Source organism: Hypomesus transpacificus, chromosome 2, assembly GCF_021917145.1.
Source record: "Hypomesus transpacificus isolate Combined female chromosome 2, fHypTra1, whole genome shotgun sequence".
Taxonomy (NCBI): Eukaryota; Metazoa; Chordata; class Actinopteri; order Osmeriformes; family Osmeridae; genus Hypomesus; species Hypomesus transpacificus.
Window position 1 is genome coordinate 16,347,051 of NC_061061.1, and position 26,098 is coordinate 16,373,148.

At 41.7% G+C, this 26,098-nt stretch overlaps 1 protein-coding gene, 1 long non-coding RNA gene and 1 pseudogene across 2 annotated transcripts in view; 1 reads left to right on the forward strand and 2 right to left on the reverse strand.

The window, feature by feature from the left end:
• Nucleotides 1–26,098, reverse strand: part of erfl1 (Ets2 repressor factor like 1) — a 67,107-nt gene that overhangs the window by 39,014 nt on the left and 1,995 nt on the right. The gene's annotated exons all lie outside the window — the stretch shown is intronic.
• Nucleotides 1,101–17,011, reverse strand: LOC124472274 (annotated as a pseudogene).
• On the forward strand, nucleotides 24,603–25,618 carry LOC124480972. The gene is made up of 3 exons (XR_006957599.1): nucleotides 24,603–24,728; nucleotides 25,017–25,151; nucleotides 25,551–25,618. It is a non-coding gene; the product is annotated as an uncharacterized LOC124480972 (long non-coding RNA).

Consider the following 26,098-nt stretch of genomic DNA (forward strand, 5'->3'; position numbering starts at 1 on the left):
ATGTATTATGTGAAGATATAGTCAATTATGACAGAATGGCTTATCTTCTCTCTGACACTGAAAGGCCAGCTGAGTCATTTTATTGAAGAACAACAAAGCAATGAGATGTGAGAATCATGCAGTCTCATGTTTTCTCACCGTAGACCAAAATAAGCATGTGTCAGCAGCCAGCCTTCAAATCCCTTTACATGTTACGTTTAGAACACACTCTAGAGTTGTATTCAAAGGAAGAGAAGATCAAGACAATGATGTTAGTCAGATGGCTGAGCGGTTAGTGAGTCGGGCTAGAAATCAGAAGGTTACCGGATCGATTCCCTGCCGTGTCAAATGATGTTGTGTCCTTGGGCGAGGCACTTCACCCTACTTGTCTCGGGGGGAATGTCCCTGTACTTATTGTAGGACGCGGATAAGAGCGTCTGCCAAATGACTAAATGGAAATGTGATGTTGCTTCAACCTACAGCGAAGCACATTCAAATATGCTTTTGTCTACGGGAGAGTCTACAGGACTCTTCATGATGACTTCATATACTGTCTACATGACAGAAATCAGAACTACAGTGGCGTATGTCAACAATGTGTTTCTCTTCCTGGTTCAAAGTCAGCTTTACCTTTAGCAAGGGATGGCTCATGAATAGATGTCTAAAGAAACAAGATGTTACACAGGCCCATACTTTCCTTAGGAGCAAATACTTCAAAAAGGTACTTTAGTTTTATACTTGGTGTTTCATTCTACACATCAGGGGGAGTCAAAGAGGAGTTTTGATCATTTCCTTGTTCCTTGAATGACCTTCGGTTACGCTTTCTCTTAGATTACAAATTGCAAATGTTTAACCAAATTAAACCACTATTCGTTACATTTGCTGTAGAACCAGTTCCCCAGTTTGACTTTGTCATCCTGGCTTTGTAAACATCTTGCATTTCCAAATGAAATTCAAGTTAATTGATTAAAGTGTCAGAAGACCATTATAACACCACATACAACTAGATACCTTCGTGTGAAATATGTTTTACTTACACCTTTTTGATCAAATACAGTCAAACTATCAGCCACATGGAGTAATGTCTTCAAAATAGTGTTCACATCTGTGGCTTTGTTGAAACACTGACTCGTCACAGGACTGTACAGGCCTCACAAGTCTACATCCAGAAGCTTCTGAAAGACACAATGTACCAGTGGGCTGGAGGGAACAGAAGAAGTTAGCTTTATCCTTTTTTTGCTTTTTATTTACTGATGAAGTCCATGGAAAGTGAAACAAGGTTGTTCTGTCTACTACAGCAGAGCACAGGAACCATCAGTAGTCTGCTCTGTCTTCCTGTACTCCACAGTTTATAATCACATGGGCCCACAGAAGATCCCAGTACAGTTGAATAGTGGCCACCTAGTCACAGTGTTGTCCTGCACATTTTAAGCGTCTTAACATTTTCACAGCACCAGTCTACACACACTTGTTCTTAACCAGCCACAATGAGCACCTCTGGTCAAATCCATGATCCATACCTGAGGACATGACAACCCACATGTACATCCATGATAGTACCGTGTTAGAATACATTATTAAAATGTTTTGTAAATAAAAAATATAGCCTCAGTATTTACCAATTTATGTAATAATATTGTATTATCAAATGTTATTGAGGGTGGTAGTCCCCAAAACACTTTTCAAAAAGTACAAAATAGTTTTATTATGAAATATCATTTTAATTGGTCTTCATGCATTGGTGATGAAAGACTTGAGAAGACAGCATCTGATTGATGAGGATGGCTCAGATTTCTCAGACCACAAGAATTCCCATAAAGTCCTCACACTCAATGTGTCCAGTGTATCATGGGCAGAGCCAGAGTCCATCTAAGTTATGTGTCATGATATTTATAGAAGAAAAACCCTAATGCATTTTATTAGCAGAACTCCAAAATATGGTACAAAAGGGAATTCAAAGACTTGCTCAAAATAGACAGGGCTTGTAGGCGAGCAAGTAGTACATTCTGAAATAAGTGTAACAGTCTAACAATGTGATAAGGTTCAGGGGGTCCCAAACCCCCTATTAGACAGAAGAGGTGACTCAGGTCACCAGAACCATGAGTGCTGTCCAGAACCAACCAGGAGGATGGGGTCGGAACACACCAGACTGGTATTAACTGGGAGAGAGAGAGAGAGACAGGGAGAGAGAGTGAGAGAGAGAGAGAGACAGAGAGAGAGAGACAGACAGAGAGAGAGAGACAGACAGAGAGAGAGACAGAGAGAGAGGTGAAGAGGGTGAGAGGTGCAAGGGCAGTATGCAGTACAGGAACTAGGTACAGTAATTCAGTCTCCAGGTTCATTCTGGTATGTCAGAGTTATCTTTGTTGCTATGCAAGAGAAATCTGGTAACCTACCTGGGCACCTCATATTCAGACTCCTGGCAAGGACGTGAGACCATAAAGAGGAAACAAGAGTTTTAGTCAGGCAGTGATTATTATTTATCACACAAACAGGATGCAGGAGGTGACAGTAGAACTCACTCTAGGAGGGAGAGGAGGAGCTTTTACAACTCTTGTTGTCGGACCTGGAACGTTTTCATAGGTCTGATCACAGTTTCTAGAAACTGTGTGTAAAAATCAAAACAATTTCACTCTCGGGATCAATCAAATCAATGAATCAATCTGTCTATCTCTAATCTATGTATCTCTAATCTATCTCTAATCTATTGATCTGTAAGGGGTGACGTGGGGTACTACAAGTCTCACCTGGGGTCCTCATCATCTCTTGGGGATCTCTGTTGGTTTGGGTTTTGGGTTCATGTGACTTGAACTCAAGGTTAACATACCCTCTGTCATGGCTGGCTAGGTTCTGATTGGTGTGTTTCCTCTTTGTGTTCCTGAACAACATAAAGAGGTTGATTACATCATCAATACACCAAACCACACTGTCAAGCTGACAATCTTAGTGTTGCTGTACTTGAATGTTAAATGTAAAGTTATCGTGTCAAATTAACAGAGCTTTCTTAACAAAAAAATACTGTCACTGACTGAAGTGACAGATACAAAAGTAACTGTCTGTCACTGTCTATTTTTGACTAACTACAAACCTGCCCGTATCTCAAGCCCCCATCCCCAGCTCCTCAGCTTGAAGCAAAGGCCCCAATGGATCTCAGGGGTTTTGCATTTATTTTTTGTCATGATGATAGTGATTTTATTACATTAACTCAGCTGTCTGGCCAGGTTTGTCTTTTCGTCCAAATCCACAGTTAATTTTGACTCCATTTAGGTTTAAATAAGCACGTCCCACACAAAGTAAGTTAACGTCATGAGCATAAGTGTAGACTTACAGATGGTAGGTCAGGCCACAGTAGAGGCCCACAACTAAGGCCACCACAACCAGGGTCACAGCTACAGCTATGCCAGCTGCTGCTCCTTGGCTCAACGCTGGGCTGGAGGGTCTATCTGTAACACACACACACAAAAGCAGACGCACACACCAATACACAAACACACGTTCACATAGGCGCACACCCAAAGCATAAACAGAAACACACACACACACAAGCACATGCAAAAACACAAATAGACACACTTGATCAAGTCTTTAGCCAACAGTATTTTGAAGATGCATGACTCAGATAGAAGTAGTCAGGCTATTTCGGGTGTGGTTGTGATAAGACAAACCAAGCTTCCAAACTACCTCCTATTGTCAGAGTGTGGGTCAAACTCTGAGTGTGGCCGGTCATGTCATTAGAGGCAGTGCAGGTGTAGTCCCCACTGTCACTGTGACGGGTCTCATCAATGACGTATCCAGCTTCCTGGACGCCTGTTTCTACCCCTTTGAAGAGCCAGGTGAAGTTGGCAGGTGGCACCGACCTGACGTAGCAGTATAGGAGAGTGGTGGTGCCAACCTCAGCTATCTCTGGTGCCAGTATGGACATGATCTCTGGTCCGACTGACAACACAGAGAGAACAGAACATCTAAGTGGAGCATCAGTCTGCATTGTGATAAACTGTAGCAAAGATTCAGGCAATTCATGGAAATCAGTTCAGGAGTGTCAGTCAAACAGCAGTATTAGATAGTTAAGCTCTGCCATAAGGAATATGAAGCAGTACCAAGATCATACTTTAAGAAATCATACGTGCTAAAGGAAGTGCAGTAATAAACAGCATAATGAAGTACTACTGTATAACTACAGGAGAAACACCCTTCACAAAACTGTCCACATGTAAGGTTGCCACATTAAAATCACCAGAAAGCCTTTGCCATCATGCACATAATAGGTATATATAGATGACTCACAGTAGATGGTTATGTTAAAAGGCTGGCTGATGTCATTACTGACACGGTTGGTCACATTGCATGTCCAGGGACCCTGGTCATAGCGGGTCACATTGACTATGGTGAGAGTGGAGCCTCCATCACCAAGCTGAACATTGTCACTGGCTGTGACATCAGAGCTGCCTTTCAGCCAATGGTAGGAGGGGGAGGAGCCAGAGGAGGAGCAGGACATACTGACAGAGCTGTTGAACTCCACTACATCTGAGGCACTGGCATTAATGACAACATTGGAGACTTGCTCTGTGGGTTAAAACAATAATAACTTTTACTTTGCCAAGAAGACCATTTTCAAGTATTGAGTTAGTTTATGTTTATCCTTCATAAACTCAACTGGATACTTTCAGAAGCAAGAAGACTTTAGTGATACATCTCTCGCTGACCCCATACAGAGATGATTGATGGCTCAGATGACACCTGTCTCAGTGTTCTGATGTTAAAGGCCTGACAGATGTACAACAGATGAGTTGCATACAGTAGATCATGTGCAGACACTATCAAGGGTTACCTTGCTCTACTGTTTAGTTAGACTGGAATTGAAGTAAGTACAACCATGGAATCAGATGCATGCACACAATAGTCGTGTATCCGATTACTTACGGTTTACAGTCATATTGTATTTAGCATCTTGAGAGCTCACAGGGTTTCTGACTTGACACAGGTAAACACCATCGTCCTGTTTGTTCACAGGACTTATAGAGACTGTGCTGTTGTCCCCAGAGAAGCTGACTCTGTCACTGGGAGAGAGAGGCACACCATCCTTCATCCACTCTCTGGTGCTGATGGAGCCAGCAGCAGCACAGGTCAGGTGGACAGACATCCCCTCTATGATTGGCTGGCTTGATGGGTTAATGCTGACATCAGCTACTTTTTCTGTAGAGGGACAGAATAAATGTTTAACGAGTGCGAAAGTATGATAGATTTTCACAAATTTGACACATGGGATTATCTATCTACTTATCTTTCTATCTACCTCTCTACCATCCCTCCATCTTACGGTTTGTGGACACTGCTCAGGAAATTGACTCCTTTTTGGTGAACTTCTCATGTAGAGTGTGCTACCTCTTAGTTTCTAAAACTGTCTTCACTTTTCTAGAAAAGGCTTTCCAATTGAAACATTGCTTCCATTCCACTTTGTGCATGGGGGCATCATCAAGTCAATAACAACAAGGGCTGTTTTTCATGGTTTTGGGTTAGAGGGTCTAGTCCCACTGGTGGATATATTACTGTATTAACAAAGCGTAATGATAATTGTCATTGTAGACAATTCTGTGCTTCAAACTTTGTGGTAACAATTTTGGGAACGCCATTTCTTCTCTGGGCTTGATAATGCCTGGATGGACAAAGTGAGGTCAATACAGAAATGTTTTGTCAAGTATAGTGTATCAGCCTGTCTGTATGTATGTCTAAAATAATAATAGAACAGGCATAATATTAGCAGACATCTCATCTGTGCATTCAGAAAAAGGGACCTCCCAATATCCCTTAAGAAGGTCCATTACATTGCAACATCAGTTCTACAGTAAAACAAATAAGAAATAATCAATGGGATTATTTAGAACATGTGTTTTTCTGACTGGAAAAACATCAGCATCCATTCTGCCCACAGGCAATGTCTTTCTTATAAACATCCTAAACAATACGATTGAACCCCATAGAGATAAGGGTTCTGATGACTGATATCACAAGGCTCTGGATCACTGGATATCACAGCCTTCACAATCGTATATCCACCCATTCATAAATATTCACCATCTGCAAACTAAACCCTCATTTGACAGCAATGTTCCATTGTGCGGAAACTGACTTCCAACTGTCCAGACAGTCTCACAATGAGCACCATCCAGAGTCATCAACATGGGCTCAACAAGTTCAGGCTACAGTGTACGCAGTATACATGTAGCTGATGCAAAGAGGAACAACTTTTGTGCATCCAAACATAATGCAAAAACCCATAAATCAAGTTCTGCACTGTAGCTGTGGGTCTTTTCCACAATGCCAGTTTCCACAGTCAAACATCTCCCACTTACCCCATACAGAGATGATTGATGGCTCAGATGACACATATCTCAGTGTTCTGTTGTTAAAGGCCTGACAGATGTAACCCCCACTCTGATTGGTCTGAATGTCCCCCAGTTGGAGCTTTGGTCCCTCATTGGACAGCAGTGATCCATTCAGGAACCAGTGATACTGAGCAACAGGCTTGGAGTGAGCAGAACAGGAGAGACTGAGGGCTGACCCTGCAACATTACAGTCCACCTAGAGGATTCACCTCCACCACTGTGTCCTCAGGACCATCTGCAATTCAGAGTCTCAGTCAAACAGCAGCACTAGAGAGGGAAGCTCTGCCATTAGCACTAAGAGGCCCCAAGGACACATCTAAGATGTCCCCATTGATGTCAGTGTGAGAGAACAGCTACAGTATTTAGCCATAACACCAAACTATGAGCAATCATACTGTGAGAAATCATACAAATGTGCTATGAACACAGGAAGTGCACTAGTCAACAGCATGATGAAGTACTACTGTATAACTACAGGGGAAACACCCTTGACAAAACTGTCCACATGTAAGGTTGCCACATTAAAATCACCAGAAAGCCTTTGCCATCATGCACATAATAGGTATAAATAGATGACTCACAGTAGATGGTTATGGTAAAAGGCTGGCTGATGTCATTACTGACAAGGTTGGTCACATTGCATCTCCATGGACCCTGGTCATAGCGGGTCACATTGACTATGGTGAGAGTGGAGCCTCCATCACCAAGCTGGACATTTTCACTGGCTGTGACCTCAGAGCTGCCTTTCAGCCAATGGTAGGAGGGGGAGGAGCCAGAGGAGGAGCAGGACAGACTGACAGAGCTGTTGAACTCCACTACATCTGAGGCACTGGCTTTAATTACAACATTGGAGACTTGCTCTGTGGGTTAAAACAATAATAACTTTCCCTTTGCTCAGGAGACCATTTTACAAACTGCAGAGCTGGTTGAGATGTCTTTCTGTGTATTTTCCATCAACTCAACTGGATACTTTCAGAGGCAGGAACACTTTACTGATGCTGAATAATGTGTGTTTGGAACCAACAAGTACTTGGTCTAGTTCTCAAAACATAATTTAACTGACTTCTCCTTGTCACCCCTCCAGGTAACAACTCCCAAATCCTTAATCAGTCTTCCCTCACAGCACTCACACTATAAGCAAAGTAGTATCTGTGTTTCTCCTCTATAATCATTCTAATATATGGCTCACTTTAAAGTGTTCAAACTGTTAATGAGCCTTGCAATAGTGACATCATTTACAAGATCTTACCACAGAGAACTCACCCATTACTTGCAACACAGTTCTTCCAGATAGTCCTGGTCCTGCAGCAGGTAAGATGCTCACTGAATACACTCCAATGTCTTTCATGGTCAGATTCCTGAGCTGCAGAGATCCAGTGGATGCGTTCAGAGTGACTCTGCTTTCATACGCTGGTGAAAAGTCAATTCCAGATGGTCTATACGTTAGTATGTCAATGCTATTTACCGTCCAGATTATACTGGTGTAGGGTGTGCTTGTTGCATTAAGGTTTGTGGTGAAAGTCACATTCCCTTCTACTGCTCCATATAGAGTGTCTGGCAAAACTCCATCTCCATAACACAACCCTGGAGGAGACAAACAGTTTTGGTTTATATTATTACAGTAACATGCATTCTGGTTTAATTATGTGTATATCTATTTCAGCTGAGTGAAACCATTAAGATCTGAACTATTTTCAGGAAAATAAACAGCATTTGAACAACTTCTGAAAGGTGAGGTTCATAATGAACCTTCATACTATTATAAACATTCATAGTTAAACTTAATAAAATCAGTTGGTTGGATGAGAAATGTTTTGGGTAATCAGAAGCATGGAATCTTGATAGACCAACACATTCTGTTTGATACTGTGACGCACGTGTAACAATACTGATAGAGGCAGACTGGGTTCAATAGAGTCTGTATCAAGTAACAGAATGTCAGAGCTGACAGTCCATACAGATCAAACACTGGTTCTGGACCAGCAGCCTCAGAGGTGTTGAAATGAACGATCATGAACAGCGAGTCACGTAGTGAACTTCAGTTAAGAGCCAGTAGTGGTTGAACAGTACAGTTTGACCAATATAAATGCTCATGTTGTCAACAAACTAAAGTTGTTTCCATTCATTTAACCACCAGATTGTATTTAATCGCTATGAACAGGTAATATTCTGTTTAAAGTATATTTGAACATTTGAAGCAATTTCAAGCAAATAAATACCAGTCTTACCTATAACGGTTAAAAATATTGTAAGTGTATGATAATAATGAGAAGAATCCATTCCATATGTTAAACTCCAGAACACATGAAAAGCTGAGCCCTATTGACTAAACCTGAGTCAGTCGTCCCAATAAGCAGCTGAAAGTTACTGAAGACTGATAGGTCTACCTCAACACACTCCAAACCCTGAACTGAACAGATAATCTTTGGCACCAAGATAACTGACACAATTTTCAAAACCTGCTCTCAACCTTAATAGAAAGATGTACACTGTCACCTAGTGTCTCTTATAATGTACTGCATTCTGTAGATATGTGTACGATGCACCAGTGGCTCGATTATCTGGGGGATATTTGGAGAAGTTCCTCACTGTCATGGCAACGTGCAATTTGAGGCGAGGCTCAACGTGGCCTCATATTTGGCATCATATGAAGCTGAAATGTGGCAGATGTATGGCTGTGCCGTGTTGACTCTTCGAATCAAAGAAAAACTCCTTATACCTTTAAATACACACACAAACTGTCTTGCTACATGTTCAGTTAAGTAAATGGATTAGGTTTGAACACCACAAAATAATGGAAAACAATAACTTCGTACTTATATTTTATCCATATTGTTTATATATTTATTTCAACAGAATAATTTCCATAAAATATAGAATCTGTAATTAGTAAATATATGTGTACAACATAGCAATAGAGTACAGAAATCCTTTAAAAAATCTGCATAGTTTAGTGTGGAGAAAGATGTTGGAAGCAGCTACAGTTGTGTATACTGTACGTTAGCTTCACATACACTTTTAACTGAAGTCATATTTCACCAACTAGTTTTCAGTTTTATGTCCCTTATGTAATATAATAATTCATATCACTGCTGAAGTGAACATAAGCATGTTATAAAACCTCAACGACTGATCAATACCTGTAATGCAATCCTTGTGTGACAATGTTATAAGAGTGCCTCAAAGTAGACATCCGATTAACTATTTTTCATTTGGCCTCCTGAATAGGTTTTGCAGTTATTTCACAGATATGTAGTATACTACATTTAGACATTTAGTCATTTAGCAGAATCTTTTATCCAAAGCGATTTACAAGAAAAAGCAAAAGGTACATTGGTCAATGATCATAAACAACGAGATGGGTATACTGTTTGCATTTTGCAGTTAAACTGTTCTGTATTATGGGAAGATGTAGTCAGAAGGGCTTATCTTCACTCTGACATGGAAAGTGTCATGTGAGAATCCTGCACTCTCCTGTTTTTCTCACCGTAGACCAAAATAAGCATTCTAAACTTCAGCATGTGTCAGCAGGCAGCCTTCGAATCCCTTTACATGTTACTTTTAGAACACAGTAGAGTTTTACATTTACATTACATTACATTTAGCAGACGCTCTTATCCAGAGCGACTTACAGTAAGTACAGGGACATTCCCCCTGAGGCAAGTAGGGTGAAGTGCCTTGCCCAAGAACACAACGTCAGTTGGCATGACCAGGAATCGAACTGGCAACCTTCGGATTACTAGCCCGATTCCCTCACCGCTTAGCCACCTGACTCCCCACAATGAGAGTTGTATTCACAGGAAGAGAAGATCAAGTCTAACAATGATTTTCCTTCAACCTACAGTGAGGCATATTTGGGTATGCTTTTGTCTACAGGAGAGTCTACAGGACTCTTCATGATGACCTCATATGTTGTCTACATGACAAAATTCAGAACTACAGTGGCGTATGTCAACAATGTGTTTCTCTTCCTGGTGCAAACTCTGCTTTACCTTTAGCAAGGGATGGCTCATGAATAGATGTCTAAAGAAACAAGATGTTACTCTGGCCCATACTTTCCTTAGGAGCAAATACTTCAAAAAGGTACTTTAGTTTTATACTTGGTGTTTCATTCTACACATCAAGGGGAGTCAAAAAGGAGTTTTTATCATTTCCTTGTTCCTTGTTGACCTTCGGTTGCGCTTTCTCTTAGATTACAAATTGCAAATGTTTAACCAAATTAAACCACTATTGGTTACATGTACAGTAGAACCAGTTCCCCAGTTTGACTTTTTCATCCTGGCTTTGTAAACATCTTGCATTTCCAAATCAAATTCAAGTTAATTGATTAGTGTCAGAAGAACATTATATCACCACAAACATCCAAATACCTTCTTTATGTGAAATATGTTTTTACTTACTCCTTCTTGATAAAATACAGTCAAACTATCAGCCACATGGAGTTATGTCTTCAAAAGAGTGTTTATATCTGTGGCTTTGTTGAAACACTGACCCGCAAGGAAGAGTAACAGACGTCACAGGACTATACAGGCCTCACAAGTCTACATCCAGAAGCTTCTGAAAGACACAATGTACCAGTGGGCTGGAGGGAACAGAAGAAGTTGGCTTTATCCTTTTTTTGCTGAAACTGTACAATTTACTGATGAAGTCCATGGAAAGTGAAACAAGGTTGTTCTGTCTACTACAGCAGAGCACAGGAACCATCAGTAGTCTGCTCTGTCTTCCTGTACTCCACAGTTTATAATCACATGGGCCCACAGAAGATCCCAGTACAGTTGAATAGTGGCCACCTAGTCACAGTGTTGTCCTGCACATTTTAAGCGTCTTAACATTTTCACAGCACCAGTCTACACACACTTGTTCTTAACCAGCCACAATGAGCACCTCTGGTCAAATCCATGATCCATACCTGAGTACATGACAACCCACATGTACATCCATGAGAGTACCGTGTTAGAATACATTATTAAAATGTTTTGTAAATAAAAAATATAGCCTCAGTATTTACCAATTTATGTAATAATATTGTATTATCAAATGTTATTGAAAGTAGTAGTCCCCAAAACACTTTTCAAAAAGTACAAAATAGTTTTATTATGAAATATCATTTGAATTGGTCTTCATGCATTGGTGATGAAAGACTTGAGAAGACAGCATCTGATTGATGAGGATGGCTCAGATTTCTCAGACCACAAGAATTCCCATAAAGTCCTCACACTCAATGTGTCCAGTGTATCATGGGCAGAGCCAGAGTCCATCTAAGTTATGTGTCATGATATTTATAGAAGAAAAACCCTAATGCATTTTATTAGCAGAACTCCAAAATATGGTACAAAAGGGAATTCAAAGACTTGCTCAAAATAGACAGGGCTTGTAGGCGAGCAAGTAGTACATTCTGAAATAAGTGTAACAGTGTAACAATGTGATAAGGTTCAGGGGGTCCCAAACCCCCTATTAGACAGAAGAGGTGACTCAGGTCACCAGAACCATGAGTGCTGTCCAGAACCAACCAGGAGGATGGGGTCGGAACACACCAGACTGGTATTAACTGGGAGAGAGAGAGAGAGACAGGGAGAGAGAGTGAGAGAGAGAGAGAGAGAGAGAGAGAGACAGAGAGAGAGAGACAGACAGAGAGAGAGAGACAGACAGAGAGAGAGACAGAGAGAGAGGTGAAGAGGGTGAGAGGTGCAAGGGCAGTATGCAGTACAGGAACTAGGTACAGTAATTCAGTCTCCAGGTTCATTCTGGTATGTCAGAGTTATCTTTGTTGCTATGCAAGAGAAATCTGGTAACCTACCTGGGCACCTCATATTCAGACTCCTGGCAAGGACGTGAGACCATAAAGAGGAAACAAGAGTTTTAGTCAGGCAGTGATTATTATTTATCACACAAACAGGATGCAGGAGGTGACAGTAGAACTCACTCTAGGAGGGAGAGGAGGAGCTTTTACAACTCTTGTTGTCGGACCTGGAACGTTTTCATAGGTCTGATCACAGTTTCTAGAAACTGTGTGTAAAAATCAAAACAATTTCACTCTCGGGATCAATCAAATCAATGAATCAATCTGTCTATCTCTAATCTATGTATCTCTAATCTATCTCTAATCTATTGATCTGTAAGGGGTGACGTGGGGTACTACAAGTCTCACCTGGGGTCCTCATCATCTCTTGGGGATCTCTGTTGGTTTGGGTTTTGGGTTCATGTGACTTGAACTCAAGGTTAACATACCCTCTGTCATGGCTGGCTAGGTTCTGATTGGTGTGTTTCCTCTTTGTGTTCCTGAACAACATAAAGAGGTTGATTACATCATCAATACACCAAACCACACTGTCAAGCTGACAATCTTAGTGTTGCTGTGCTTGAATGTTAAATGTAAAGTTATCGTGTCAAATTAACAGAGCTTTCTTAACAAAAAAATACTGTCACTGACTGAAGTGACAGATACAAAAGTAACTGTCTGTCACTGTCTATTTTTGACTAACTACAAACCTGCCCGTATCTCAAGCCCCCATCCGCAGCTCCTCAGCTTGAAGCAAAGGCCCCAATGGATCTCAGGGGTTTTGCATTTATTTTTTGTCATGATGATAGTGATTTTATTACATTAACTCAGCTGTCTGGCCAGGTTTGTCTTTTCGTCCAAATCCACAGTTAATTTTGACTCCATTTAGGTTTAAATAAGCACGTCCCACACAAAGTAAGTTAACGTCATGAGCATAAGTGTAGACTTACAGATGGTAGGTCAGGCCACAGTAGAGGCCCACAACTAAGGCCACCACAACCAGGGTCACAGCTACAGCTATGCCAGCTGCTGCTCCTTGGCTCAACGCTGGGCTGGAGGGTCTATCTGTAACACACACACACAAAAGCAGACGCACACACCAATACACAAACACACGTTCACATAGGCGCACACCCAAAGCATAAACAGAAACACACACACACACACAAGCACATGCAAAAACACAAATAGACACACTTGATCAAGTCTTTAGCCAACAGTATTTTGAAGATGCATGACTCAGATAGAAGTAGTCAGGCTATTTCGGGTGTGGTTGTGATAAGACAAACCAAGCTTCCAAACTACCTCCTATTGTCAGAGTGTGGGTCAAACTCTGAGTGTGGCCGGTCATGTCATTAGAGGCAGTGCAGGTGTAGTCCCCACTGTCACTGTGACGGGTCTCATCAATGACGTACACAGCTTCATGGACGCCTGTTTATACCCTTTCTAAACTGTGCAAACACAGTTTTGGTTTACAGTAATATGCATTCTGGTTTAATGGTTTATTGAACAGCATTTGCTAAACAACTGTCACAACTTCATAATGGTCAGGTTCATACCATCACAAACATTCATTGTAAAACTCAGTTGGATGGGTGAGTAACGTTTTGGGTGATCTGAAGCATGGAATCTTGATAGACCAACACATTCTGTTTGATACTGTATCGCACATGTAACAATACTGATAGAGGCAGACTGGGTTCAATAGAGTCTGTATCAAGTAACAGAATGTCAGAGCTGACAGTCCATACAGATCAAACACTGGTTCTGGACCAGCAGCCTCAGAGTTGTTGATATGAACGATCATGAACAGCGAGTCGCGTAGAGAACTTTAGTTCGATTAGATTAGATTCAACTTTATTGTCTTTGTACAGAGTACAAGTACTGTAGGTTATTAACTAGGTTTGATAACTAATTGCTGTTGGCCATGTATTTGCTTCTTTAACTTTACCTGTTACTTCCAATGTGTGGACAGCTTGTTCACTGCGTCCAGTGAAGTCATTGGATGCAGTGCAGTTGTAGGAGCCACTATCCTTGTATTGGATCCTCTCTATGATGAACACCTGTGACTGTTCAGGCCACTCTGTCCCATTGACCGTCCAGATGTAGTTAGCGGTCGGTGTAGAATCAGTCAAGCAGATTAAGATTAACTTCTGTCCAACCTCTATTTTAAGAGGACCCTCGATTCTAACACTATCAGGTCCATCTGCAACACAGATTCATTTAATCATGGGATTAATATGGTTGATGCTGGGTGGAAGTGTCTCTTACATGCAACTATTTTACCAGTATTTTGCAGTACTGACCTTGAATGTTCTATCTACTGTATAAAAACACAGATAACAGTTTGATACAGTAGATCATGTACAAACACTGTCAATGGTTACCTTGCTCTACTGTTTAGTTAGACTGGAATTGAACTAAAGTACAACCATGAAATCAGATACATGCACACAATAGTCGTGTATCCGATTACTTACAGTTTACAATCATATTGTATTTAGCATCTTGAGAGCTCACAGGGTTTCTGACTTGACACAGGTAAACACCATCGTCCTGTTTGTTCACAGGACTTATAGAGACAGTGCTGTTGTCCCCAGAGAAGCTGACTCTGTCACTGGGAGAGAGAGGCACACCATCCTTCATCCACTCTCTGGTGCTGATGGAGCCAGCAGCAGCACAGGTCAGGTGGACAGACATCCCCTCTATGATTGGCTGGCTTGATGGGTTAATGCTGACATCAGCTACTTTTTCTGTGGAGAGACATAATAAATGTTTAAAAGGTACGAAAGTATTTCATAAGCAAATTTGACACGTTGGATTATCTATCTACCTATTATTCTATCTACCATCCATCCCTCCATCTTACAGTTTGTAGACAACGCTCAGGAAATTGACTCCTTTTTGGTGAACTTCTCATGTAGAGTGTGCTACCTCTTAGTTTCTAAAACTGTCTTCACTTTTCTGGAAAGGCTTGTCAATTGAAACATTGCTTCCATTCCACTTAGTGCATGGGGGCATCATCAAGTCAATAACAACCAGGGATATTTTCATGGTTTTGGGTAAGAGGTCAGCAGTGTTTCCCATAGGTTTACAGCTTTGGGGGGGGGGGGGGGGGGGGGGGGCGAGCCGCCCCCCTAATATAATGGGGAAACACTGGAGGCCTTAGTCCAGGGGTGTCAAACTCCGGTCCTCGAGGGCCTGTGTTGTTAGTGGCAATATAGTGAGTGTGTTGATGTGTCTGTTTGTGTGTGTGTCTGTCTGTCTGTCTGTATATATGAAAAGGATAAACAATAATAAAACAGGCATAACATAAGCAGAGATCTCATTGGTGCATTCAAAAAAGGGACCTGCCAATATTCCTTAAGCAGGTCAATTAAATTACATAACATCAGTTTTACAGTGAAACTGAGAAATAATCTATAAGATTATTTTTAACATGTGCTGTCTGACTGGAAAAGCATCAGCAATGTGTCTTCTCCTTGTCACCCCTCCAGGCAACAACTCCCAAATCCTTAAATGAGTCTCCCTCACAGCATTCACACTGTAAGAAACGTTGGTATCTGTGCATCTCCTCAATAATCATTCTAATATCATATGGCTCGCTTTAACGTATACAAACTGTTAGTGAGCCTTGTAATAGTGACATCATTTATAAGATCTTACTACAGAGAACTCACCCAGCACCTGCAGCACAGTTGTACTCTGCCGTGGTGTTCCTTTCTGAGTTAGCATGTTCACTGTATACGTTCCACTGTCATTCAAGGCCAGATTCCTGAGCTCCAGAGATCCGGTGAATTTGTCCAGAGTGACTCTATCTTTATATGCTGGTAAAACGGTATTTACATTACCATCTCTTACAAAAGTGAAGAAACTGGTTTGATATACAAGCCAAGATATACTGCTCAGGGGGGAGCTTGTTGGGGTGGTGAAATTCACATTCCCCCCTACTGCTCTATATAGAGTGCCTGTAAAAAATACATCTCCATAACACATTCCTGCAGGACACAAACACAGTTTTGGTTTATATTATAACAGTAACATGCATTCTGGTTTAATTATATGTGTATATTTATTTCAGCTGAGTGAAACCATTAAGATTTGAACTATTTTCATCAAAGTACATGCCATTTGCACAACTTGCTAAAGGTCAGGTTCATACTATTATAATGGTATAAAAATATAATAAAATCAATTTGTGAGGTGAGTAACGTTTTGGGTGATCTGAAGTATGGAATCTTGATAGACCAACACATTCTGTTTGATACTGTAACACACATGTAACAATACTAGATAGAGGCAGACTGGGTTCAATAGAGTCTGTATCAAGTAACAGAATGTCAGAGCTGACAGTCCATACAGATCAAACACTGGTTCTGGACCAGCATTTTCAGAGGTGTTGAAATGAACGATCATAAACAGCGAGTCACATAGCAGACTTTAGTCAAGAGCCAGTAGTGGTTGAACAGTACAGTTCACCTGATAAAAATGTTCATGTAGTCAACAAACTAAAGTTGTTTCCATTCATTTAACCACCAAATTGAATTAAACTGCTATAAAGAGGCAATATTCTGTTTAAAGTATATGTGCACATTTGAAGCAATTTCAAGCAAATAAATACCAACAGTCTTACCTATATGGGTTATAAATATTGTAAGTGTATGGTAATAATGAGAAGAATCCATTCCATACGTTTAACTCCAGAACACATGAAAAGCTGAGCCCTAATGACTAAACCTGAGTCAGTCGTCCCAATAAGCAGCTGAAAGTTACTGAAGACTGATAGGTCTACCTCAACACACTCCAAACCCTGAACTGAACAGATAACTGATATCAACAAGATAACTGACCCAAAAAACTTGCACTCAACCTTGGTAGAAACATGTACACTTCCACCTAGTGGCTTTTATGATGTACACTCTACAGAACTGCACACGACACAGTCAATGGAGGAGAATCGGAGAACCTTGCACTGTTATATACTGCACATCCCTGGGTTTTACATCCAGCAAGTTCTAACTATAGTGACTAACTATTCAGCTAATTGTTATTTTTATAAAATGTATATGTCGTCTATGAGAGAGCACATTATGTCAAATAAAATCTTTATTTCCGTCTATATCAAGTGGAAAAATATATGCTGTAGACCGCAGATGCAAAACTGTTATTTTGAAGTCAAATTAGTTTTCCTGGGAGTTTTTTATTGTCTTCCTTTAGGGTTTAGGTTGGTTGTGGGCCAATTCCATGGAATTATGTAAAGCCCTCTGTGAGATAAAAAAGTAAAAAGGGCCATACAAATAACATTTGAATTTCAGATGTGTGTTTGGATCAGTGTTTGGCATCAAAGAAAGAAATAGACACTGTCACGATCCCAGCAATGGAAGAGGACCCAGACGCAGGGTACACGGTGATGGTTCTTTTATTTTTTATCTCAACAAGGACAAGGCAAAAATCTTAGTCAGACGGAAACAGGTCGGTAATCCACAAGGCAAAAGTATCCAAAGTGTTAGGCAAAAGTCTGAGTAAAAAATACAAGGTCTATACACAACCTTGATATTATTTATCTGTAGGCTCAGTACGTCGTTAACACAAACAATCCTTCACAAATGAAACAAACAATGGGCCCGACTTAAGTAGGCAAGATAACGATTCACAGGTGAAATCAATACAACCAAATGACAGCCCAAAACACAACATATAAACGAAAACCTAGACAGTGAAAACCAAAACCCAAACACACACATCCTGTGTTAGTCTCCTAAAGCTCTGACATGTGAAGAGGTCTGACCTTAAACCACTGATCAGTTAACAACAATTAAAGTTAATGATTATTTTGTTACTTTTATACTGTTTGATCCATACCTTGCTATATTGCACATGCATATCTATTAATTATGTAAAGTTTCTTGTATCATTGATAAACTGTCATTGTGCTGTTTTCTTATACCTGCATAGCCATAAGTCAGTTATTTGTAAGATGTGACTAGGAAAGGCCTGTGTCACTAATGTAGGTCAGAGGTCACAATACTGCCAAAGTGTGTAATGCTATGCTACTTTGGATGAGAAAAATAGAAAGACCTAAACAAAAGCTATCGAGCATATGTGTCCTTTTCCTGTGCCTGCGAAGGCTATGCTATTCATCTTGTATCCTCCCATATTGTGATACCATATACTCCCTTGATTAACTGTATTCATTGTCCAGTCTTCGGTGAGGCTCAACTTGAGTGTATCAGACACCTGCACCTTACATAAATATGTTGATTTTGTCTTGAACTTGGCTTAACTATTCCCCTTCATTGACTTGGTACTTTCAGAGCAATTGGGGTATTATCTAATACGTCTTCAATGTGTATCTTTGATCCTCCTCTTCTTGGAAGTCACCGGCTGAGTAGCTCTGCTCAAACACGTCACTCCCAAGCAGGGCCCTCCTCAAGCACCTTAAAGAGCTTGTAAATGGGATCAACCGTACACTCGTGAGACTAATGGGTATTTTACATACATTCCTCACCACAAGGCGACTAATGCTGCTGGTGCCACGGTGGGTAGCTACTCCAGGAGACTGTGTCAGTTTAGGGGAGCGGCCAAACAAAACTGTGATAAAATATTTGCATTGTGCAATAGTGATGAAGCAACTTGACTGCTTTAAATGCTCCCATTGAGTGGTGTACTGGATCTATACACTAGCTACACATGCTGGATGCCCTACAGTGCCAGCAGGCATGAGTAGGCGTAGCAAAGTCATTGTCACCCGAACTAGGTGACAATGATTGAAATCTTTCGTTCTGAATACAAAATAGAATTACCCTTTGTCTCATAGAGAAGAGGGGAGTTCCACCACAGGATCTGAGCTTGTTTTTCATCAGTCTGAGATAGCGTTACATCACGGCCTTTCGTAACTTTTCAGTCCCTCAAGTTTGCTCCTTAGGCCTTTTAGTGTGTGTACACAGCCCTGTCGTAAAACAGAAAATCAGGTTCCAGGTTGTTGGACCGAGGATGGTCCTTAGAGGGGGCAGGGTGGAGGGGCGTGGGTTGGGGCAAGGCTGAGAGGTCACTTAGGATATAAAAGGAGAGGGACCTTCTCAGGTCCCCATCCTCCACCTCGGATAGGCTACTTAAGAAGAAGGAACTAAATCATCGCTCAACATGGACCCCAGGCTACTTGCAACAACGTTAGTCCTTTTTATATCAAGTAGGTCTGCCTCAAACGATCTTGTAATTGACACTCTTACACCAGGTTGTTTTGATTGAAAACGCTTTGAAATGTCGGATTTCCTTTTCTGTCTTCACGCAATGGAAAAGGCAGTCTGAAGCCTCTGTTGTAGTGCTGCGTGCCCTTCACAGCTTCTCCTTCAAACGCCCGGTGTGTGTCCCTGCCATTCCTCAGGTCTGTGTACAGGCGAGAATGTGTTACCGGCGGGACCTCTGAGTGGAGCTGTCGGGGGGACCGTGAGATTCACCACCTTGCTCACCCCCCCCGCCAAACCCTTCATCTCTGTGAGCTGGCGTTTCAAAGGAGCCAGCATCATCACTTCCACCAGCACCGACGTGATCGACCCGGGGTACTCGAAACGGATCACTCTGGAGAGAGCCACTGGATCTCTGGAGCTCTGGGATCTGGGTCCAGGGGACCGTGGGGAGTACAGGGTGACCATCGTACTGGATGGTGCTCAAGATCAGCTGGGAATTACTACACTCAATGTATATGGTAGGTGAGCCATTCTGTCTGATTGTCAATCTAAACTACAAGGGCAAACAGGTGCTAAAAATGATTGTGTACCATCCATTTTAGTTGACTGTATTTACACAGCAATTATTGTGTGCATATTGTATATATATAATATCATACAAAACAAAATATTAAAGAGTTTAATATAGTAAGGACAAACTGTATATTTATTCTTATGTTGCATTCAAATTCTTGACATTGGTACATTTAAAGCACCTTTATTATCACCAGTGTGATTAAAACCACACCAATGTTCACAGAAAAAATCTCTGGCGCCGTCATCCAAAGCCCCACGGGCACCCTGTTAGCGGGTACAGACTCCACCAACCTGACCTGTGCTGCTGCCGGCTCCATCAGCACCAGAGAGTGGATGAAGGATGGTGTGCCTCTCTCTCCCAGCGACAGAGTCAGCTTCTCTGGGGACAACAGCACTGTCTCTATAAGTCCTGTCAGAAGCACCGACAATGGAGAGTACCTGTGTCGGCTCAGCAACCCCATCAGTGCTGTAACCGCTTCTCAGCACCTGACTGTTAACTGTACGTAGGCCTACTGTGGACTGTTTCACAACTTCGCCGTCAAACCATGAAAACAGCGATTATTTTAGATACACATAAAGACACATTACATTTCCATTAAATGAGTTTCCGAAATCTTCTGAATCCTTCAGAACAGTTTATAATTAGACTAAACTATGTCATTCTCTATTGGGAAGAAGTAGGCTAGTCTAGAAAATGTTGCTGACTTTTTTTCTCTTTAATGACGAATTGTGTTGTGTTTCAGTTGGCCCTCAGAACGTGTCGATAGAGGGAAAGTCGCCCGCCTTTGCCGGTCAGAAGGTGACTCTGAGCTGTTTCGCTTTCTCGGTTCCTCCCGCTATTTTCACCTGGAGGTTCAACGGCAACGAGACTGACGTCAACCACACTATGTATATCATAGACAAGATAGAGGACACATACACCGGAAATTATACTTGCACGGCCAGCAACTACGTCACCGGGCTAAATGACTCTGCTATCCTCAGTCTGACAGGTGAGTGGACGGCTAACAAAATATTCGTAAGGATGTTGACAAAATGTATCGGTATTCATCGTGTAGTATTTAATCTTCATTTGTAACTTGAAACAAAGCAACTCGAGAAACGTGACTTTTGTTTGTTGACATTTTTAAGTTAGTTCGTTTTCTAGAGTGAGTAGACCCGTGTGTCCATGTGCTTTTTCCCTCCACAGTCTACAATGCTGCCCCCTCCTGGTCATTTGGTGTAAGGGTGACCAGGGCTCTGCTAGTTGTGGGTCTCCTGTCCGTGTCCAGGCTATGAAGGAGACGAGGACGATAGATGGGGACAGGAAAGACACCTTTGGGGGGATTTGAACCATGACAGTTGTTTATGGTCAATAAAAGTGCTGTCTAAATAGACATTCCTGAACATGAAGTTTAATCAAGAAATACATACAGTAACAGTTTTTCTGTAAATACAATGTAGGCAGTGAATATAAACATGTTGCTTTGATGTAAAATGATTTGATGTGTATTTTAATGCAAATGAAATGACATGTTTGTAACATAAATAATAAACCAAGTATAGTCCTAAAGATTCCTGATCAACAAGTATCATAAAGTATTCTCCTTATCACATTGTATTTATACGACAGTGGAACTACTCAATATATGTGTCAACAGGCCTGGACTGGTGGGCCGACAAGATATGATATGATATTTTTTTTTATAAACTTAAAATTAGCCAACAATAAAGCATGGAAAGCGGCCCATTGGTTCATTTTCCATACTGACACTGGGCTGACCCAATCACATCTCTTAACAGACTTCACCCCTCCCCCTCTGTTTCTTGTGTCAGGTCGGCCCACCGGCTCAGAGTCCGACCGATTGTGGTGAGCCGGTATGAGCATAAGTGCCAGGGCCATTTTTTGATCCCAGTCCTATCTGTATTACATGAAGAAAGAAATTCAGATTCCAAATAATAGATGTTGCTCAAGTTCAGCCACATTCACGATCCGTATTACAATCCCTTTTTCCCCCTCATAAACTTCTAATATAACAGTCAGCAAAGGACATTTATCGCTGTTTATTACTGAATGCCAATCCAAAGTTCACTGTATCTTACAGTAAAAAGAAAACTTCCTGGTTTCTTTGCCCTACCTAGTTTAGTTCATGCTCAATTAGACAGAACCAGACAGCAGACAGTTCCAGAAACCATGGAAGCTGCAACATCCATTGCTCTTGCCTTGTCCTTACTCACAGGTAAACATTTGATACTTTATCAGGTATTTTAACACACCTGAACTCCAGAATAATGTGTTATCTTCCGACTATGGGTTGGATTGTTTGAAAATATGTACGTTTGTCTTCTCCAGGGCTGTGTGCTGGAGTAGGAGTGTTATCAGACAGCACAGATGCATTAATTGGTGGGAACGTGACTTTCAACACAATCCTTGATTCAACAGACGATTCTTATATGAAAATAGCCTGGACTGTTAATGGTAGCGATATAATCATCTTAACGAACCTAACGACCTCTGCTTTAAACGTGACGGAACCAGGTTATGAAGACAGGATCTCTCTGGACACATCCACTGGATCCCTACAGCTCACAGGTCTAACTTCAGGAGACAGAGGGAACTATTCGGTGGAGTTCAGTACTTCAGCAGAAGTCATTTTAAATGGATTCACTGAATTGAATTTGCATGGTGAGATATGTTAAAAATGTAACATCGAAAAGCTGCACTCACAAATTAGTTATTGTACTGTGGAAATTGTACATTTCAAATGTTATGTTATTAAATGTTATTTACATTTAGCAGACGCTCTTATCCAAAGCGACTCACAGTAAGTACAGGAACATTCCCCCCGAGGCAAGTAGGGTGAAGTGCCTTGCCCAAGGACACAATGTCATTCGCATGGCTGGGAATTGAACTGGCAACCTTCTGATTAATAGCCCGATTCCCTAACCGCTCAGCCATCTGACTCCCCCCCTGTTTCATCATTCCCGCAATCTGTTCCATTCCCTCACAGAGGTGATTGTTAATGCTACCATCAAAAGCCCCCTGGCTACCTTGGTAGAATGTACAGACTCCACCAACCTGACCTGTGCTGCCGCTGGCTCCATCAGCACCAGAGAGTGGATGAAGGATGGTGTGCCTCTCTCTCCCAGTGACAGAGTCAGCTTCTCTGGGGACAACAGCACAGTCTCTATAAGTCCTGTGAACAGCACAGACAATGGTGTTTACATGTGTCGGCTCAGCAACCCTGTCAGCTCTGCCACTGCCTCCTATGAACTTGTGGTAAACTGTGAGTAAAGAAAAAATAAAAACTGATTTCCATGAATTGACTGAATCTGTGCTACAGTTTATCACAATGCAGACTGATGCTCCACTTAGTTGTTCTGTTCTCCCTGTGTTGTCAGTCGGACCAAAGAACATGTCCATACTGGCCCCAGATATAGCTGAGGTTGGCACCACCACTCTCCTATACTGCTACGTCAGGTCGGTGCCACCTGCCAACTTCACCTGGCTCTTCAAAGGGGTAGAAACAGGCGTCCAGGAAGCTGGATACGTCATTGATGAGACCAGTCACAGTGACAGTGGGGACTACACCTGCACTGCCTCTAATGACGTGACCGGCCGCACTCAGAGTTTGACCCACACTCTGACAATAGGAGGTAGTTTGGAAGCTTGGTTTGTCTTATCGCAACCACACCCGAAATAGCCTGACTACTTCTATCTGAGTCATGCATCTTCAAAATACTGTTGGCTAAAGATTTTTCTTGATCAAATGTGTGTCAAATGTTTGTGTGTTTTTGCATGTGCTTGTGTGTGTTTCTGTTTATGCGTGTGTTCGTGCGTTTGTGTGTGCGTCTGTGTGTGTGTGTTACAGATAGGCCCTCCAGCCCAGTGTTGAGCCCAGGAGCAGCAGCTGGCATAGCTGTAGCTGTGACCCTGGTTGTGGTGGTCTTAGTTGTGGGCCTTTACTGTGGCTTGACCTACCATCTGTAAGTCTACACTTGCGCTCATCACGTTAGCTTACTTTGTTTGGGACTTGATTGTTTTATCAAACCTAAATTCAGTTTGAATGATCTGTGGTTTGGGAAGAGAAGACACACCTTGCTATCACGATGTGAGTGCCAGGGCCTGGACCCAAACACAAAGAGACAGAGGCAGGAACTTAAAACACTTTCAAAACACGAGCGCTTCAAGGATACTCACACAAACTTCGGAAACGACCAATAAGGACTGCCAAAGGGAGCAACCAAATGTGCAGGGCAGGGTGACCACACATGGACAACAGGAGGGTGATAGGGACGAGAGCCAGGAGGTGCAAGGAGCCAGGAGAGAGAGAAACAAGACCAGAACATGAACACACACCCAGGGAAACAGACAGAACACACTAGAGCAGGGAAAATGTTACATTTAACATTCAAGTACTGCAGCGCTAAGATTGTCAGCTTGACAGTGTGGCTTGGTGTTTTGATGATGTAATCTTACTCTTTATTTTGTTCAGGAACTCGACTAAAGACTCCTTAGGTGCAGGTAAGATCTGGCTCTGTGTCTCCTTATATGAGAGCCAGATGACTGTAATAACAGAGTTGTCTGCTCTCTTATTCATGATGTATGAAACTAAAGAGGCAATGCTGTGACTGCAGGTGTTTGTGACAGTTCCCATCTCTCAGTAGGTACTGGGTATATTTTCTCTCCCTGTCTCTGATCCTCCACAGGTAGAGAGACAGAAAGGAAACATATCAAGCAGAACCAAGCCAGCCATGACAGAGGGCATGATAACCTTCAGTTCAGGTTACATGAACCCAAAATCAAAACTAGCAGAGATCCCCAAGAGAGGAAGAATACCCCAGGTGAGACTTGTAGTACCCCACATCACCCCTTACAGATCGATAGTGTAGGAGTTTTGTTCAGAAGGACTTTGATCAAAAATAGAGTCTGCAGATGGAATATCTTTCAAAGTGGCTCTCTGTGTCTCCTTATATGAGAGCAAGATGATTGTAAAAACAGAGTTGTCTGCTCTCTTATTCATGATGTATGAAACTAAAGAGGCAATGCTGTGACTGCAGGTGTTTGTGACAGTTCCCATCTCTCAGTAGGTACTGGGTATATTTTCTCTCCCTGTCTCTGATCCTCCACAGGTAGAGAGACAGAGATGAAACATATCAAGCAGAACCAAGCCAGCCATGACAGAGGGCATGATAACCTTCAGTTCAGGTCACATGAACCCAAAATCAAAACCAGCAGAGATCCCCAAGAGAGGAAGAATACCCCAGGTGAGACTTGTAATACCCTACGTCACCCCTTACATAGATTAGAGATAGATAGATTAGAGATAGATAGATTAAAGATGGGTAAGAGATAGATATAGAGTACCCGAGGTAAGACTTGTAGAGGATGATGGTTTAAAAGAGCACATTCATCAGGTAACATCAACAGACAAGTCCTCGTCAAACCACCGCGCAGGTACTGGAAAATGTGTACTTTCATTTGTTTGTGGGAGCTTGCAACTATGCAGCTATTTTAAGAGCGGCCAAAAATGTACGTCATTTCCTGACAGAGCTGCGCATCTTGTCCACATCTTAAGACGTAACACCATTATACTGCTGATACTTGAACGTACTGTAATGTTTGCGTTTTTACGTGAATCACATCATCACCCCTTTTACACACAGGTCCCAGCATAGTTTATCAAAACTTTCCAGGTCCGACAACAAGAGAAGCTCCTCCTCTCCCCCCTAGAGTGAGTTCTACTGTCACCTCCTGCATCCTGTTTGTGTGATAAATAACAATCACTGCTCAAATATAATACAATTACACACATCGCTTTTCCCACAGTAACACACTTGATCAGTCATCTTATTTTTAACTGAGATGTTACACTTTCACCAACAGACCCAGATACCCCATGGCAGGACACGACCAGATTTGGTGAGTCATGATGTCATTACTGTTCACAAGGCTCTGTGACCTTGTTCTGTGTTATTTAAATGACGTGAGCATGGAAGAAATATAACTACAGTGTAACAACAGTGTATTTACAGTGTGATGATGATGTAATAACAGTGTAACAACAGTGTATTTACAGTGTGATGATGATGTAATAACAGTGTAACAACAGTGTATTTACAGTGTGATGATGATGTAATAATAGTGTAACAACAGTCTATTTACAGTGTGATGATGATGTAATAACAGTGTGACAACAATCTATTTACAGTGT